Consider the following 15626-nt stretch of genomic DNA (forward strand, 5'->3'; position numbering starts at 1 on the left):
TGCCATCAGATTTGTCCCTTGTTATTTTTTAACACAATTTATATGAAAAGAACATTTTAAACTGTGAGATGTTATTTAAGTGTGGTAGTAGTACTAAGAGAGAATTGCATATTTTCATAACTGCCTTAGAGACAGCTCCTCATGGACACAGTTTAACATCCTTTACTGGAGCCAGGCACCCCGTTAAAGGTCCTGTTGAAAGTACTGAGGTTGGTTTGAAAGTACTGAGGTTGGTTTCAGTGTATGGGCTGGTGAGTAGGGCAAGCCAGATTCAGCAGGCGGCTCACCGTATGCATGCAGAGGGGACCCGGACCCCGGACCCGGAGAACTCTCTGGAAGGTCTTTAAAAAAAAAAAAAAGATTTTATTTATTTATTCATGAGAGACACAGAAAGAGAGAGGCAGAGACAGAAGCAGGCTCCGTGCAGGGAGCCCGATGCAGGACTCGATCCTGGTTCTCCAGGATCACGCCCTGGGCTGAAGGCAGACGTGCTTAACCAGAGACACCCCAGGCGTCCCTCTCTGGAGGGTCTTAAGACAACTGAACACTAAGTGCAAAGAAGGAGGAGGGACCCAAAACAACGAATGTTCACGTCTGTCTAGTCAATAAGGCGAGGGTTCATGGAAGAGTGGCATTTGAGATGACTTTGAACAGTGGGTGGGATACCACAAAATCAGATGTGGAAGATGACTGTGAGGAAGAGAATGGGATCAGCAAAAGCCCTGCACTGGAAAAGTACAGGATGTGTTTGGGGAATTGCTAGAAAAACAATCTTACAGTAAGTTTCCTGTAAAGGAGTAGTGGGAAGTAATGATTCTGGAAAGGAGGGCAGAGTGTGGAGAGCTGAGCTGCGAGGCCAGACTAGATCCTGGATTCCGTGGATCATGAGAGATTATAAAAGGAAGGCAGTTCAAGCTGGGAACTAAATCGGATGACAAGTATGCCCTGCATGGGGAGACACTGTAATAGGGGATCAGAGGCTACTGGAAATGTTCAGGTGGATGGTAACAAGGGCTGGAGATGGGCCATGGCAGAGGGAGCCAAGAGGAGGAGTGGCAGGAAGCAACTTTCCTAGCCTAAGACCACAGGGATTTAGTAATGAGATGGGAATCATTAGAATCAGGGAGCATGGGGCAGCCTGGGTGGCTCAGCAGTTTAGTGCCGCCTTCAGTCCAGGGCGTGATTCTGGAGACCTGGAATTTAGTCCCACGTCGGGCTTCCTGCATGGAGCCTGCTTCTCCCTCTGACTGTGTTTCTGCCTCTCTCTCTCTCTCTCTCTCTCTCTCTCATAAATAAATAAAATACATACATACATACATACATACATACATACATAAATAAATAAATAAATAAATAAATAAATAAAATCTTAAAAAAAAGAATCAGAGAGCATGGAGAGTTTGGGGTGCTGACTGTGAGAGCATGAAGGCATCAAGGCTGACTCCAGGGATTTGAAATGCATCTGGCTCAGGTCTTTACTCCAGATCGTATTATGTCTGGTGTACACAGAGTACACATATGATCTCTTCCACCACAGGCTGTGTCACACATGTGTCTGTGCCCTCCATAAAGCCCAGCACACTGCCTTACATGCAGTAGTTGCTCCACAGTCTTGTTAAACCAAGGCTGAAAATACAGAACTATACACACACATATAGTATTCACCCCCTGGCTGTGTCACCCCAAGCTTTGAGACATGGATATACTCTTTCAAACCCCACATACAAATTTACAGTATCTTTTTAAAATTTAATTTACAGTATATTAAGAACAGCTGTGACAATTCTTACACACACATCAAACAAGGAACACCTAATGGCATTTCTCAACCAAGGATGTGTGGGATGCAAACAGGGACATTCCCACGATTGGGCTTCAATTGATACATTATTGCTGTATATACAATCGCTTCCTGGGCCTCTATGTCGCTTGATTTTACACCTATTACTACTGTCTAAACTCATGTGTTACCACACTTCTTCCTGACCAGCATAAAACACACCTCCACAGAGACATGTCCCTTCCCTATACGTGCCTTCCACACCTGCCATCATTGTTTTTACACCCAAGCAGTGAGCCTGCACCTACTTACACCCTTATTCCAGGGCAAGCTGTACACTACACAATGATTAGCATGAATACATGAACTACTTACATGTACTGATGGCCCACATACAGGCTCACACAGATATAAATCAGGGGTGAGGGAGATGGTGATGATGGGAGAAGATGGCTTGGGGGGGCACCCAAGGTCAGGAATGCATAACTTGTTTATGATGGAAAATTTCTCTAGGGCACTTGGCAGGGGAGGGGAAATGAAGTGGGATGTCAGGATCTTATTTCACCACTACCTCCCACATCTGGAATCAGGGCCTCCAGCTGGGCCTAGTTATCTTCACTGTCCTCCTGGCACAGAGAGACCTTTCTTTGTGGCAAGACCAGAATGGGACAGAGAAGAACCAGAAATCTTAGACTGCTCATCATTCCTTCTCAACCAATGTCATCCCTGTTCCTGCTACCCTCAGAGAGCCAAGGCTCTGCATTACCCCCTCCTTGCCATGCAGGAAGCTAGGGAAAAGTTGAGAGTGAATCATTAAGCCAATGAAAGGTTGTGGGGGGGGGGGAGGGTAGAGCTGGAGGATGAGTTAAGGCCAGGAAGGACCAGGGCTGAGACCAGCAGCTGGACCAGTTCTCACTGCCCTAATCCTGGGGAGACAGGCCTTTGGCCCCTTTCCATTTCACTGCTCTCACTGTTCCTCATTTCCTCTCCATCTTCCCCAAGATTGCCAATGCTCCTTCCTTTCCCTCATTTGACCTGTGATCTTGACCTCCCACCAACGTCCTTCTTAGCCCCTTGTTCATGTTCTTAGAACTCTTGCTACAATGGGGCATCATTTTATGTATTTTTATGTATGTTGTTGTTTTGTGTCCCCCCACTGGAATATAATCTCCATAAATAAACAGGACCACATCCACTCTTTTTCTCATGATATCTTGGTAGTATCTCCAGTACTTGGCCTTTCACCTAGTAGGGGATTAATGTGTATCCTTAGAAACATCCCCTCTGAGGAGCTACCCCTCAGCCTTGGAAGTGTCTGTTTACCCAGCTGTGTCCTTTCAGAGGCCCCCTCCCGGGTTCAAATGCTTCCTCTTCAAAGATGGGATGCGGGATGCTCAACCATGGCACAGAAGGATCTGCCATTAAATTGAGAATAACTGTGCAGGTGATGGATGGCAAAGCACTGGCCCTCACTCCTTGGCAAAGGAGTGAATCATGCCTGATGGCCCACCTAGATAACTGCTACATTGCAGACCAAAGTCTAGAATGGGGGATGAGGGTAATGGGAACAAGACAGATATTTGGAAGTGAGAACATTTGAAAAGGGGAAACAGAGGTCTGGAGTCAGGGTGCTCAAGAAATGGAAACTAAAACCTCAGCTATACCCGGCATTTGGTAGATACTCAGTAACTTTGTTGACTTGAGATGGATTTGTGATAGAAAGGAGGCATGGTGTAACAAAAAAAGCATGTTAGGATCTGGTGGTGTTAGAGGAAACTGGCTTTAAATTCCAGCTCTGGGGATCCCTGGGTGGCGCAGCGGTTTGGTGCCTGCCTTTGGCCCAGGGCGCAATCCTGGAGACCCGGGATCGAATCCCACATCGGGCTCCCAGTGCATGGAGCCTGCTTCTCCCTCTGCCTGTGTCTCTGCCTCTCTCTCTCTCTCTGTGACTATCATAAATAAATAAAAATTAAAAAAAAAAATTCTAGCTCTGCTACTATTAACTACGTGATACTGGGCCAGCTACTTCGTCTCTGAAAATGTCTCCTCTATTGAAAAGTGGGCATATTGGCTTTAAGGTTATTGTGAAGATTAAGGATACCAAGGGGACTGCTCCTAGGCACTTCCGTGAGGGCCATTATTATGATTATACGAAGAGGGGCTCCTTTGGAGATGAAATGGGCAGCAGTGAGCTAACCCAGGAGTAGGTGACCAGGATGACAAATAGCCTTCAAGTGCTAAGATCATCAGGAGATAGACTTTCTCTTTCTGTTTTCATCCCTCCTTCCTTCCCTCTCCAACTCAGGCAGGTTTTGTGGCTTTTGCTTTTCTCCAAAGAAGCAGAGACTTCTGCATTCCTAGTTCTTGTTGAGCCAAAGTGACTGATTTTAAACACCCTTCCCTAGAATGCGCACACATTCTAGCTGGAACAATTCTTGCCAGAGGCATGTAGGGTAGGGTGGGGTGGTGAGTTCTTGGCAGCAAGTTAATGAATAACCATCAAAGACACCCATTAGGACCTTAGGAGGGTCAAGATCAGTCCCTGGCAGTTTCCCCTGATGCAAAAGGAAGGCAAGAGTGCCTGGAGCACCAACGCAAGGTCACAAGAAAACAGTATCCCCTGCCCCAGGATGTAGTTTGGCCCGTCCTAGCTCAGCCCAACTCAACCAGAATTCCCTGGAGGCTGCTGGGAGAGATGGGAAGCTGGGAAAGGATGCGATGTGCCTGTTTTGCCAACACAGGCTTCCCAGGGCCTGGTTTTGTAGCTCCTCCCTTTGGCCTCTCAGTTTCCTACCAGATAATAACTCCATGAGAGCAGGATTTTATCGGTCTTGTTCACTGCTCTATATTCAGTGCCTAAAACTGTGCTTATCCATCACTACAGGCTACTTGAAAAGGCTAGAAATGTAGGGCCCTTTAATTCATTAATGTTACAGAGCTGTTCATGTGGGAAGCAGCTTGTATCTCACTGTAGAACGCTCCTACATCAGCATTAGAGGGTATGATTGTGATTTAACTCAAAGCATAATATGGACGGTAGGGGAGGAGCAAGTGAAACAAATAAAGTATTTCCCCCTTTGTCCTGCCTTTTCAGACACCCTGCATTTACTGGATGAGTTGATCTGTAAAGTCAAGTGCTTAGATTAAAGGCTCTTTGATGTCTTTCCCTCCTCTGTAACCCCATGATTCAGCAATGTCTCCCATGGGTTCTCAAAAGTTAAACTAAGCCTTCCTTCTACTTCCAACAGTACTGCCTTTTCTTTGAAGGTTGGAAGAGGCCTCTGGGGGCGGGATGAGTGTTCCTGACCAGCCTGTCTCCAGCTGCTGGCCCATCTCCAGCTGCTGGCCTGCCTGGTAGTATCGCGTGTTAGCACTAGGCTTGACTGGCTGCCAGGGGGTGAGCCCTGGAGTGGTTTTCTGGGAAGGGTAGGTGCCTGTGTGACTCAGAACCAAGTTAGGGAAAAAACATGCTCACTCGATCTCTGGCACCCTCCTGCCTGGCCTGGCTTTGATCATGAGCTCATGAAAGAGGAAGCTGGACCAGGCAGACAGTAGCCCTGCCTTCCCTCATGTTTTCTCTCTATGGCCTCACAGATTCCCTGGAGTGTCTGGGCCTCATGTTGTCATCATCCTGGCTCTGGGGCGGCCCTGACCCTTCTATGAGAGTCTCCCTTCCCAGCCTGATCAGGTTTTTCCCCAGGTTGGAAATCCCACCCAGCACAAAAGGGGATTGCTCACCGGGGGAGGCTGAAAATGCTGTGTCCCTTGGGTCTGTTGATTTGTACCGTGAACCATGACTGTTTAGGTTTGCTCCTGTAACCATTGTATGGTGGTTACAGGTCTGAAATAGACCAAGTGGTGCTAATCCTGGGAGCCTGAACTAAGGGGTTGCTTGGGAGCTAGGGTTTCCCAGTTCAGGAAGACATACAGGGTGGTCCCAAAGTACTGGGAAGCTGAGCTACCCTCAGGGCTGCTTTATACTGAGACTTATCTAATACTTTTGGCATGCAGAACAGTCCACTATCAGAGAGGCACATTTTATTTCAGTGTATTTTATGACAAGGATGGGCCACAAAGAACCTTCCTAACTCTTCTCCCCACAATCCATCTTCTTTGTCTTCCCCAGAGCTTTCTTGTTAAAAGATAAGCTTGACCAAGTCAATAGTCTGCCTAGCAACTTCTGTGCTTCCAGCCTTTCATGGGTCTATACTGGCTTCCCAACCTGAATCCAGGCTTTCTCTCTCAACTCTCCCAGTGCTTTCCTGCTGTCCTGAGATACAGCACTACATCTGGTTTTGTGCTTTTTCTCACATGTGCCAAACTCTTACGTATTGGACCCTTCACATATGTGGTTTCTTCTTCTTTTTCCTCTCCATTCTCCTGAGAAAACCTCAAGTTTGAGGCCAAACTCATTTTCCTGAGAAAATATTAGAAAACTAATATTACATGCCCTGACTCCTGCATGTAATATTAGTCCATCTACTTTGTACCTCTTGAGGCATCAAACACAGTTGATCATTTTTATTTTTTAATGTATTTATTTGAGAGAGAAAGATAGCACTAGCGGGAGAGGGAGAATCTCAAACAGATTCCCTTGCTGAGCTCAGAGCCCAATGCAACACAGTGCTTGATTTCACAGCCCTGAGATCATGACCTGGGCTGAAATCAAGAATTGGTCGTTTAACTGACAAAGCCACCCAGGTGTCCTGTCTGTTGAACTTTCTAATTGCCTGGACCTGCCATTGCCCTTTTTGGTCGCCATCACCAGACATTGTGGTGCAGCCATTTTGATGCCGGGAACCTTTCGATGAGGCAAAAAAAGGTTATTAAATTATCAGCATTTAGGCGTGCCTCTGTGGCTCAGTCGGTTAAGCATCTGCCTTCGGCTCGGGTCACAATCCGAAGTCCCAGGATGGAGCCCTGTGTCAGGCTCCCTGCTTGGTAGGGAGTCTGCTTCTCCCTCTCCCTCTGCTCCTCCCCCAACACACACACACACACACACACACACACACACACACACACTCTATCTCTAATAAATAAATAAAATTTTTAAAGAAATTGTCAGCACTTAAAATCAGAAAAAAATGCATAAACCAGATATTTTCAACCTATTCCTATGGGTTGTGATCATCCTGTTTCTGACTCCCACTCTTTCACAGAGAATTTGCTAGTGCTTAGTGATATTGTCTTTATTAAAAGCCAGGCACGTTGAAGTATAGTTTACGTATAGTAAAATGCATCCTTTATAGAAGTACAGTGTGATGAGTTTTGACAAACTCATACATTGTACAAATGTCACTACAATCATGATACAGAATATTTCCATTGCCTCACAAAATTCCTTATGCCCCTTTGTGGTCAGTACCCTCTCTCTAGTCTCAGCCCCTGGCAACCACTAATCTGATATTCATTTCTGTAGTTTTGCCTTTTCTAAAATGTCATATAAATAAAACTATGCTAGGCACTCTTTTGTGTCTGAATTATTTTGCTCAGTATAATATCTCTGTGATTCACCCATGTTCTTGCATGAATCAAGATCTTTCCTTTTGATTTCTGAATTGTATTCCATTGCATAAATATACTACATTTGGCTACTCATTCACTGTTGGTGGACATTTGTGTTTTTTTCTTCTTTCTGGCTATTATGACTAAAGCTACTATGAATATTTTATACAAATCTTTTTGTGGACATGTGTTCTTATTTTTCTTGTGCTCTTATATTTTCTCTGTAAGAGTAGTATAATTAGGTATGGATTTAACTTTATAAGACATTGCCATGTTGTTTTTCAGAGTGGTTTATCATTTTATTCTTTGACAGGACTGTTTAAGGAAGCTACCTCAAAGCATCTCTGTTGCTGGGGCGCTGGTTGGCTCAGTTGGTAGAGCATCCAACTCTTGATCTCAGGGTGGTGAGTTCAAACCCTACTCTGGGCTAAGTATAGCTTACTTAAAAAGCAAAACAAACAAAAAAATCCCTGTCTACCAAATCTGCCAAGTGAAAATGATTTCTTCATCAGAGAACAGGATCTCAGGTTACCTCAGGGGACAGGGATGGGCTGGAATGCAACTAACTCCTTGGTTAGCAACCTATCCCTTAAAGAACTGGCATGTTCTCGGGATGCTGCAGTAGTTTCCCTTGGAACTGCAGCAGCTCCAAGAACACACCTTGCCTGCCCCCCAGACCACCTGTGGCTTGGTATCTGTCTGCCTCGCTCCCCACTCAGTTTCTGCTATATGGCTCTGCACAGGTCGCATGGCCCCATGTAAAGTAACTTGAGCTCATACTGCCATTAGGCACTGTTCTTTCTGACTACTATACATAAATCAATTCATTAAGCCTTCACAAACCCTATTATTATTATTTTAAAATTTATGTATTTATTTATTTGAGGTGGGTGGGAAGGGGCAGAGGGAGAATGAGAATCCTGAGCAGATTCCCCTATGAGCGTGGAGCTGGACACAGGACTCAATCTCACAGCCCTGAGATCACGACCTGAGCCGAAATTAAGAGTCCAATGCTTAACTGACTGAGCCACCCAGGTGCATCCCTACTATTATTATTTATACCCTCATTTTACAGATGAGGAAAATGAGAGGTTCAGTGAAGCAGCTCACTTTCCCAAGACGGCATAACCATAAAGTAGTAAGAGTTAGATTGGAACTCTGGTCTACCTCATTCTGAAGGCCAACAATATGGCATATTGGTCAGAGACTGGAGTCTGGAGCTAGTCTACTTGGGTTCAATTTCATGTTCAAGTTTGTATTTATAAGCCTCTGAAAGGAGGGCTATTATAACATCTGTTTTATAAGTGAAAAGAGGCATTACACAGCAGGAGACCAGCAAGGCTGGAATTGACATGCAGGAAGTTTGGCTCCAGAGACAGAGCAACCAACCTCTATGTTTTCCTGTCTCTCAACAATCCTCATTATTTATGTTATTATTTGTTTTTTTGTTTAACAATTATTTTGAACTTTTTTTTTACGATTTATTTATTTATTTGTGAGAGAGAGAGAGAGAGAGAGAGAGAGGCAGAGACATAGGCAGGCTCCATGCCAGGAGCCTGACGCGGGACTCGATCCTGGGACTCCAGGATTGCGCCCTGGGCCAAAGGCAGGTGCTAAACCGCTGAGCCACCCAGGGATCCTATTTATGTTATTATTTGGATCGCTGCCCTGGTTCTTAGTGTCTTTGGGATTTTATACTGTCCTGACATTTGCGTCCTTGCTTGTGTCTTACTTTCAAACTCTGAATGTGTTGTGTACTCGGTCCCCAGGATAGAATAACCTTGGTGGGCAGCCCTCTTGGCTATATCGCTGGCCTCTTACCAGCCCTTGAGAACTGCTTCTAGGTCAAGCAAGGTTCCAATCCAGCAGGTGAAGTCAGGGAGGTAAGTTATCTGCAGGGTGACCCATGTCTAAGAAATCTTCTCCAGCAACGTATCTCAAAAGGATAAGGACTTAAGATCATCTCAAAGGATTATTTGCTTCCCTAAATAAATTTTGAGCTGTTTCAGTGGAGACAATCAATTGAACCCACTGTCAGGGCTTACTACTGTGCCCGACACGTATTAGGTACTCAACAGGTTTTGCTTGAATGATGAATGAATGAATGAATGAATGAATGAATGAATGAAAGAGACCAACATTCTTAGTTTAGCTCTGTGCTGTTCCATAGGGTAGCATGTGACTATTTAAATTTTAATTAAAGAAAATTTAAAATTCCACTTTTCATTTACATCACCACATTTCAAGTACACAGTAACCACATGTGACTAGTGGTTATCCTATTGGAAAGAGCAGATATAGCACAGAAAGTTCTATTGGAGGGGAAGCCCGGGTGGCTCAGCAGTTTAGTGCCGCCTTCGGCCCAGGGCCTGATCCTGGAGACCCGGGGATCGAGCCCCACATTGGGTTCCCTGCATGGAGCCTGCTTCTCCCTCTGCCTGTGTCTCTGCCTCTCTCTCTGTGTGTCTCATGAATAAATAAATAAAATCTTAAAAAAAAAAAAAAACAGGAAAGTCCTACTGGACAACACTGGGTTAGACGATGAGGTGAGAGAAGGAAAAATGGTGCATAGGGAAAACATTTATCACAGGCTGATGGCTCTACCTTGCTTTCAACACTTTTAAAACAGCCTAGATCAGTCCTCTCTCATTAGATTTTGCATACTGCCCATTCAGAGGTCTAGGAATCACTTCAGAAATCTGTTATTAAGAAACATATCTCGGGCACCCTGGGTGGCTCAGTGGTTTAGCACCGCCTTCAGCCCAGGACATGATCCTGGAGACCAGGGATGGAGTCCCACGTCGGGCTCCCTGCATGAAGCCTGCTTCTCCCTCTGCCTGTGTCTCTGTCTCTCTGTCTCTGTCTCTCATGAATAAATAAATAAAAATCTTTAAAAAATATATGCCTTAACAAAAAAGAAAGAAAGAAAGAAGAAAGAAAGAAAGAAAGAAAGAAAGAAAGAAAGAAAGAAAGAAAGAAAGAAAGAAAAAAAAAAGAAAGATATCTCTGATCATATCCATGACCCAAACTTCTGAGAAAAAGAAGACAGGAGATTGAAGGAGGAACTAAAACCACAATGTTCTGTCATTGGCCACAGGGAACTCACCCATGCAGGATGCTTTGTGCCCATTATCTCACCTCGTCATTCCAACAGCCTGTAGGACACAGATGGGCAGTGAAGATAACTGGCCGAAAGTCATGTACTTGTGAAATGTTGGAAGTGAGTCCACACTCAAAACATCAGTAGATTGACTGACAAATGTGTTCCAACTAAGAGCAGCAGAAGGCAGAAAGATGGATAAAATATGCTTCAGGAAGCTTATAACCCAGTGAGGGGAAAATAAGAGAAACACACAATGACTACCTAACCGTACACACACACACACACACACACACACACGTATTTATATATAAATACGTTTGTACACTAATATGTATATATTATATACATTACATGTATGTGTAGACACTACACACATGTATATACATACATACACACATAATACATACTAACTAAGATTTGTTTGGTATGTTAGAACTTACAAGTACTTTTCCTAAGCAAGTCACTGTGATGAATGTCAAATGAATGGAATGTTGATACAGAAAGCAAGCGTTCTAGGAATTTAGAGCACAGTGAGATCACTGCAGGGTGGGGTGAGGGGGGCAAGTTTTGATTGAGGCACAGAACTAGAAAGAATTCTGGACAGTCCTGCAAACCTGAATACAACTTCTGGCTTCCATGCTACAAACCTTCAGATTCTTCATTGCTTCTAGTTTTTAATGAGATGATTATAAATTCGTTTTTCTTTCCAGAGGATAAAATGCTGATGGAGTACTTAGTGGTCTGTGCTTTCTTTCTGATCCTCCATCTAAATGATCAACATATTAAAAACAACAACAGGGGTGCCTGGGGTGGCTCAGTCAGTTAAGTGTCTACCTTTGGCTCAGATCATGATCCTGAAGTCCTGGAACTGAGCTGCATTGGGCTCCCTTCTCACTGGGGAGTCTGCTTCTCCCTTTGCCCCTCACCTCACTCATGCTCACTCTTACTTTCTCTCTCTCTCAAGTAAATAAAATCTTAAAAAAAAATGCGACAGCAACAAACCTCCCACACATTTTATGCAATTCTAGAAACAGAATAACTTTGATACTCTACATGTAAACAGATTTGAGTTGCCTTTACTTAATTACCTTATGATAAGCATCCAATGGTTTAGCTCCAACACCTTACTTAATACTCAGCGTTATGTAATGACAGTTCTGCCCATAATTCTTGCGGTGTAGAATGCATAAAACTCCAGCCCTATATTCTGACTGAGCTTGCCTCAGTTCTTACATAATCATAGCCACCTCCCTATTGGTGGTGATTTAGAAATATCTTTCCAAAGTTCTGTGCACCTTGCCTCAGCTACCTGTAATTTTTCCTAAAGCTTCTGTCTTTCTTCCTTTGGATTTCTTCAGTTTCAAGTCATAGAAACTCATTATGGCTACTTTAAACAGAAAACTTGAGTGTTGGAGGGTATTAGATAGCTCACAGAATCAAAGGAAGGCTAGAGAACCAACCAGGCTTAGGGGACACAGCAATGAAGGTAGCTCTAGGGGATTCAATGGCAGGAATCAAGTCTTGCCTTGCCACCTGCTGAAACAAATGAATAAAAATCAGATTTTTCCATCTCTCCCATTCATGTTCATCATTCCAAGCCCCAGTAGAGAAACCTGGTTAGCCTAGTTTAGACAGGAGCTAGATGAAAAAAGGACACCTAACCTGACAGTCATTATGACCACACAGAGGTAATTCCCCAATGAATCCAGTGACTGCTGTCAGAGGAAGGGAGAGTGTGTGCTGAATGATCAAGCCTTCATATCCTCCATACCCCATTTTCTCTTCCTGACCTCAATTTCCTACCTTTTAAAATTTTCCACAATTGGGATAACCCACATATCTGCCTAAGGTTATAGAAAAGATATTTTTTAAAAATCCATTTGTGGAAAAAATAAAAAATAAAAAATAAAAAATAAATAAAAATCCATTTGTGGGGATCCCTGGGTGGCTCAGTGGTTTAATGCCTTTGTTCAGCCCAGGGCGTGATCCTGGAGTCCCAGGATCAAGTCCCACATCAGGCTCCCTGCATGGAGCCTGCTTCTCCCTCTGCCTGTGTCTCTGCCTCTCTCTGTCTCTGTATCTTTCATGAATAAATAAATAAAATTGAAAAAAAAATCCATTTGTATTGGAATTTTCCCCAAAAGGTGTTAATGGTTGGAGAAGTCTGGCCTTGCCCCTCAGAAGTTTGGTAGGAGGCTTAAAGAAGGTAATGTAAGAAAAATGCCTATTACAGTGCCTAGCCTGTAGCAAGCTCTGTTAAACGTCATTGCCATACCAGCCCTTCCCTAGTAGTTTGCAGGAGCTGGCTTATACCAGCTCACAAGAGCTAATCATTCTATTTTTGGGATTTTTGTGAGCCAATTGACATAATATTGGTAGTTTGAAGTTGACCTTAATAAGAATATATACGCCATGGACATTGGAAATGTTGCAAATGAGGGCTTGCCCCATACCCTACCCTGAAAGTAGTTATTAATCATTACCCAATACATCAATGCATCTACTTCTTTCTTCGCAAAATGTGAATAGAACCATGAAGGACTGAGCGCCAGTTAGGATTAGATTCAGCTGTGAGTAAAAACAGTGGCTTACAATATATAAATTCATTCCCTAGATTGAGGTAGGTCATTTGGGCTTGGCTCACCATCTAATTTGTTGCCTCACCATCCTCAATACATGGCTTTTACTTCGTGATCTAACATGGCTATGGTAGAGGCCAAGGGCCAGCTGCCCCAGTTTGGCATGAACATTATTTTGAGTTAAAAGCAATCAAAACACAGCCAATTAGGAGAAGCTCTTCAACTCTCCCTTGTTGCCTGCTTATACCAGAGAGAGCTCTCTTGTATCAAAGAGAGCTATTTAACAGAGATTCCTCTTTACTGAAGAAACTTATCTGCAAAATAGAGAGATCTTTGTTTTCCAAATATTTTTCACCTTCCGGTTAATGGTCTTTCACTCCTTTGTATCCTTAAACACTAGCTCTCTCTCATATAAATGTCATGTTGCCTCATTGTCTTTGGAATTTCATGTCTGTGTGGATTCCCTGTATGTATACTATTAAATTTGGTTTTCTCCTGTTAATCTTTCTCATGTCACTTTGATTCTTTGTCCAGCTAGAAGGACCTTGAAGGACAGAGGAAATTCTTCTTCCCTAACACTGCTCAAGCTCCACACTACAGCCAGTAGGGAAGAGAAAGGGAAACACACTCTCCTTTCTATTAAGGCCACTGACAGAAGTAATGTGCAACATTTCCACTTCTATGAAATAGGTTGAGGTGAAGTCACTTAACCACATCTAGCTGAAAGGGTGGCTAGAGCATGTTTCCCAGATGGAAACTGGAAAGAAAGAGTGAATGGATATTGGGAGGCAACTGGCCATTCCTCTTGTCACCAGCTAGAACCCAGGACTTGACCTTTACTGACTGCTGGCTTATACTCATAAAACTTTGTCCCACATTTTTCCTTAAGCTCTTTTTTCCAGCTTCTTTCTCTCTTTTAAAGATTGATTTATTTATTTTTAGAGAGAGAGAGCAAAAGAGAGAGCGTGCATGTGCATGGGGGGAGGGGCAGGGGAAGAGGGACAGAGAGAAACCCAAGTAGCAAGGAGCTCAATGTGGGGCTCGGTCTCATGACCCTGAGATCATGACCCAAGCCAAAACTAAGAGTGGGATGCTCAGTTGACTGTGCCACCCAGGCGCCCCTCCAGTTTATCACTTAACTTGGGCAAATGGAAAGCAAAACCAACTTTCAAGCAATAGCAACTGTCCCATCAGGACCTCCCACTGGCCCAGACTACCCAAACCAGTTTGAGTTTAGCTTCTGGGTCACATCTGCACAGTTGGATGATGGAGTGACCTCTAAAATTACCTTCAATTACCTTTACCTCATTATAATACTAAAACCTCCACCCAAGGAAGAGCCTCAGTCTCACTCATACAATATACAATGCATGTATAGGCATATTTCCTTAAGGCTCATGCATGACCTTATGCCTGCCTTTACATTAAATGACAAGGCTTCCCTATCTAAATATTCACCCTAACCATAAATAAAGGAGCCCGTCACCCTTGCTCAGGGAGTCATATCTTTGGAGGCTATACCCCATGATCTCCCTACTTGCTGCAAATAAAGTTTTCTGTGTGGGACAACCTGGTGCAGTTTCTGATTCACCAAGGAGTGAATTCACATTAGTTCTGGTTATACTCTCACTAATGGGCAGGACTTAGGAAAGTATAAATGAGAGGGGAAAGTCATGCTGGTATAGTAGAAATGTGTGTGGTTTCTGGAACTTTGAAGGAGCTGGCTGGAATAGAAACCTAGAATACTGAAAATGAGATTAAATAAACAAGATGGAAGCCAGATCTCAGTGAGAGTCCAGGAAAGAAGACCAAAGGAACTTGATCTGGTACCATGAAAAAGAGGAGGCATTAATGTTTTGGGTAGGGAAGCTGTACAATCAGAGGCATTTAAAAAATTTTAATCTGGCACTTACATGCTAGACATGTTGAAGGAGGGTGGAAAAACAGGAAGCATCAGGCAGGGTGGAGGGGAGACAGATTTCACAATCCAGCTGTGAAGTAGAAGTACATCTGAGGCATTTGCTAGACAATGTGTTCAGATTGATGTCTGGCCTGATAGGGAGTTTCAGGGTAGGGTGGCCAAGACACGGCATTTATAGAGTAAACATAACAAACCTCCCTTGGTAGGAGTTTTTGATTGGGTCACTTAGAAGCAGAACCTGGTGCGGGACCAGGAGAAGGAGAATGAGGGAAACGGGACGGCCAAGGGGAAGAGGGCGAGTAAAGGTGTGGGCTGAGCCCACTGGGAGGCTTTTGGCACAAATGGCAAAAGGGTGGGCTCCAGTTACAGACAAGTGGGCTGGTGCTTTGTAGCCCTACACCAGGCAGTCATTGACTCAGGTCTGTCCAGAGTATGTGTAAGGGAGGAAGACTCGGTTCCCCTTTGGTTCCAGGGTAATTCATTGACCAAAAAAGGAGGACAGCTATGTGTGGTTATTAGACCACATGCTTGTGAGTGATGAGTGGACCAGCTGCTAAAAAGGATCTGAGTGAGGCCCAGGCAGCATCCATTGCAGTGGGCCCATTTTGAGAGTGTTGGATTTAAGGTTTGATATATGACTAGGGGGAAATGGGAGCTACAAGAGAGGAGTTCACAGAGAAGAATGGGGCTAGCTATGCAGATCCTGGAGTAAGGGACTCTGGCACACAGATGGTAGTT

Source organism: Canis lupus, chromosome 12 (genome assembly GCF_003254725.2).
Source record: "Canis lupus dingo isolate Sandy chromosome 12, ASM325472v2, whole genome shotgun sequence".
Lineage (NCBI taxonomy): Eukaryota > Metazoa > Chordata > Mammalia > Carnivora > Canidae > Canis > Canis lupus.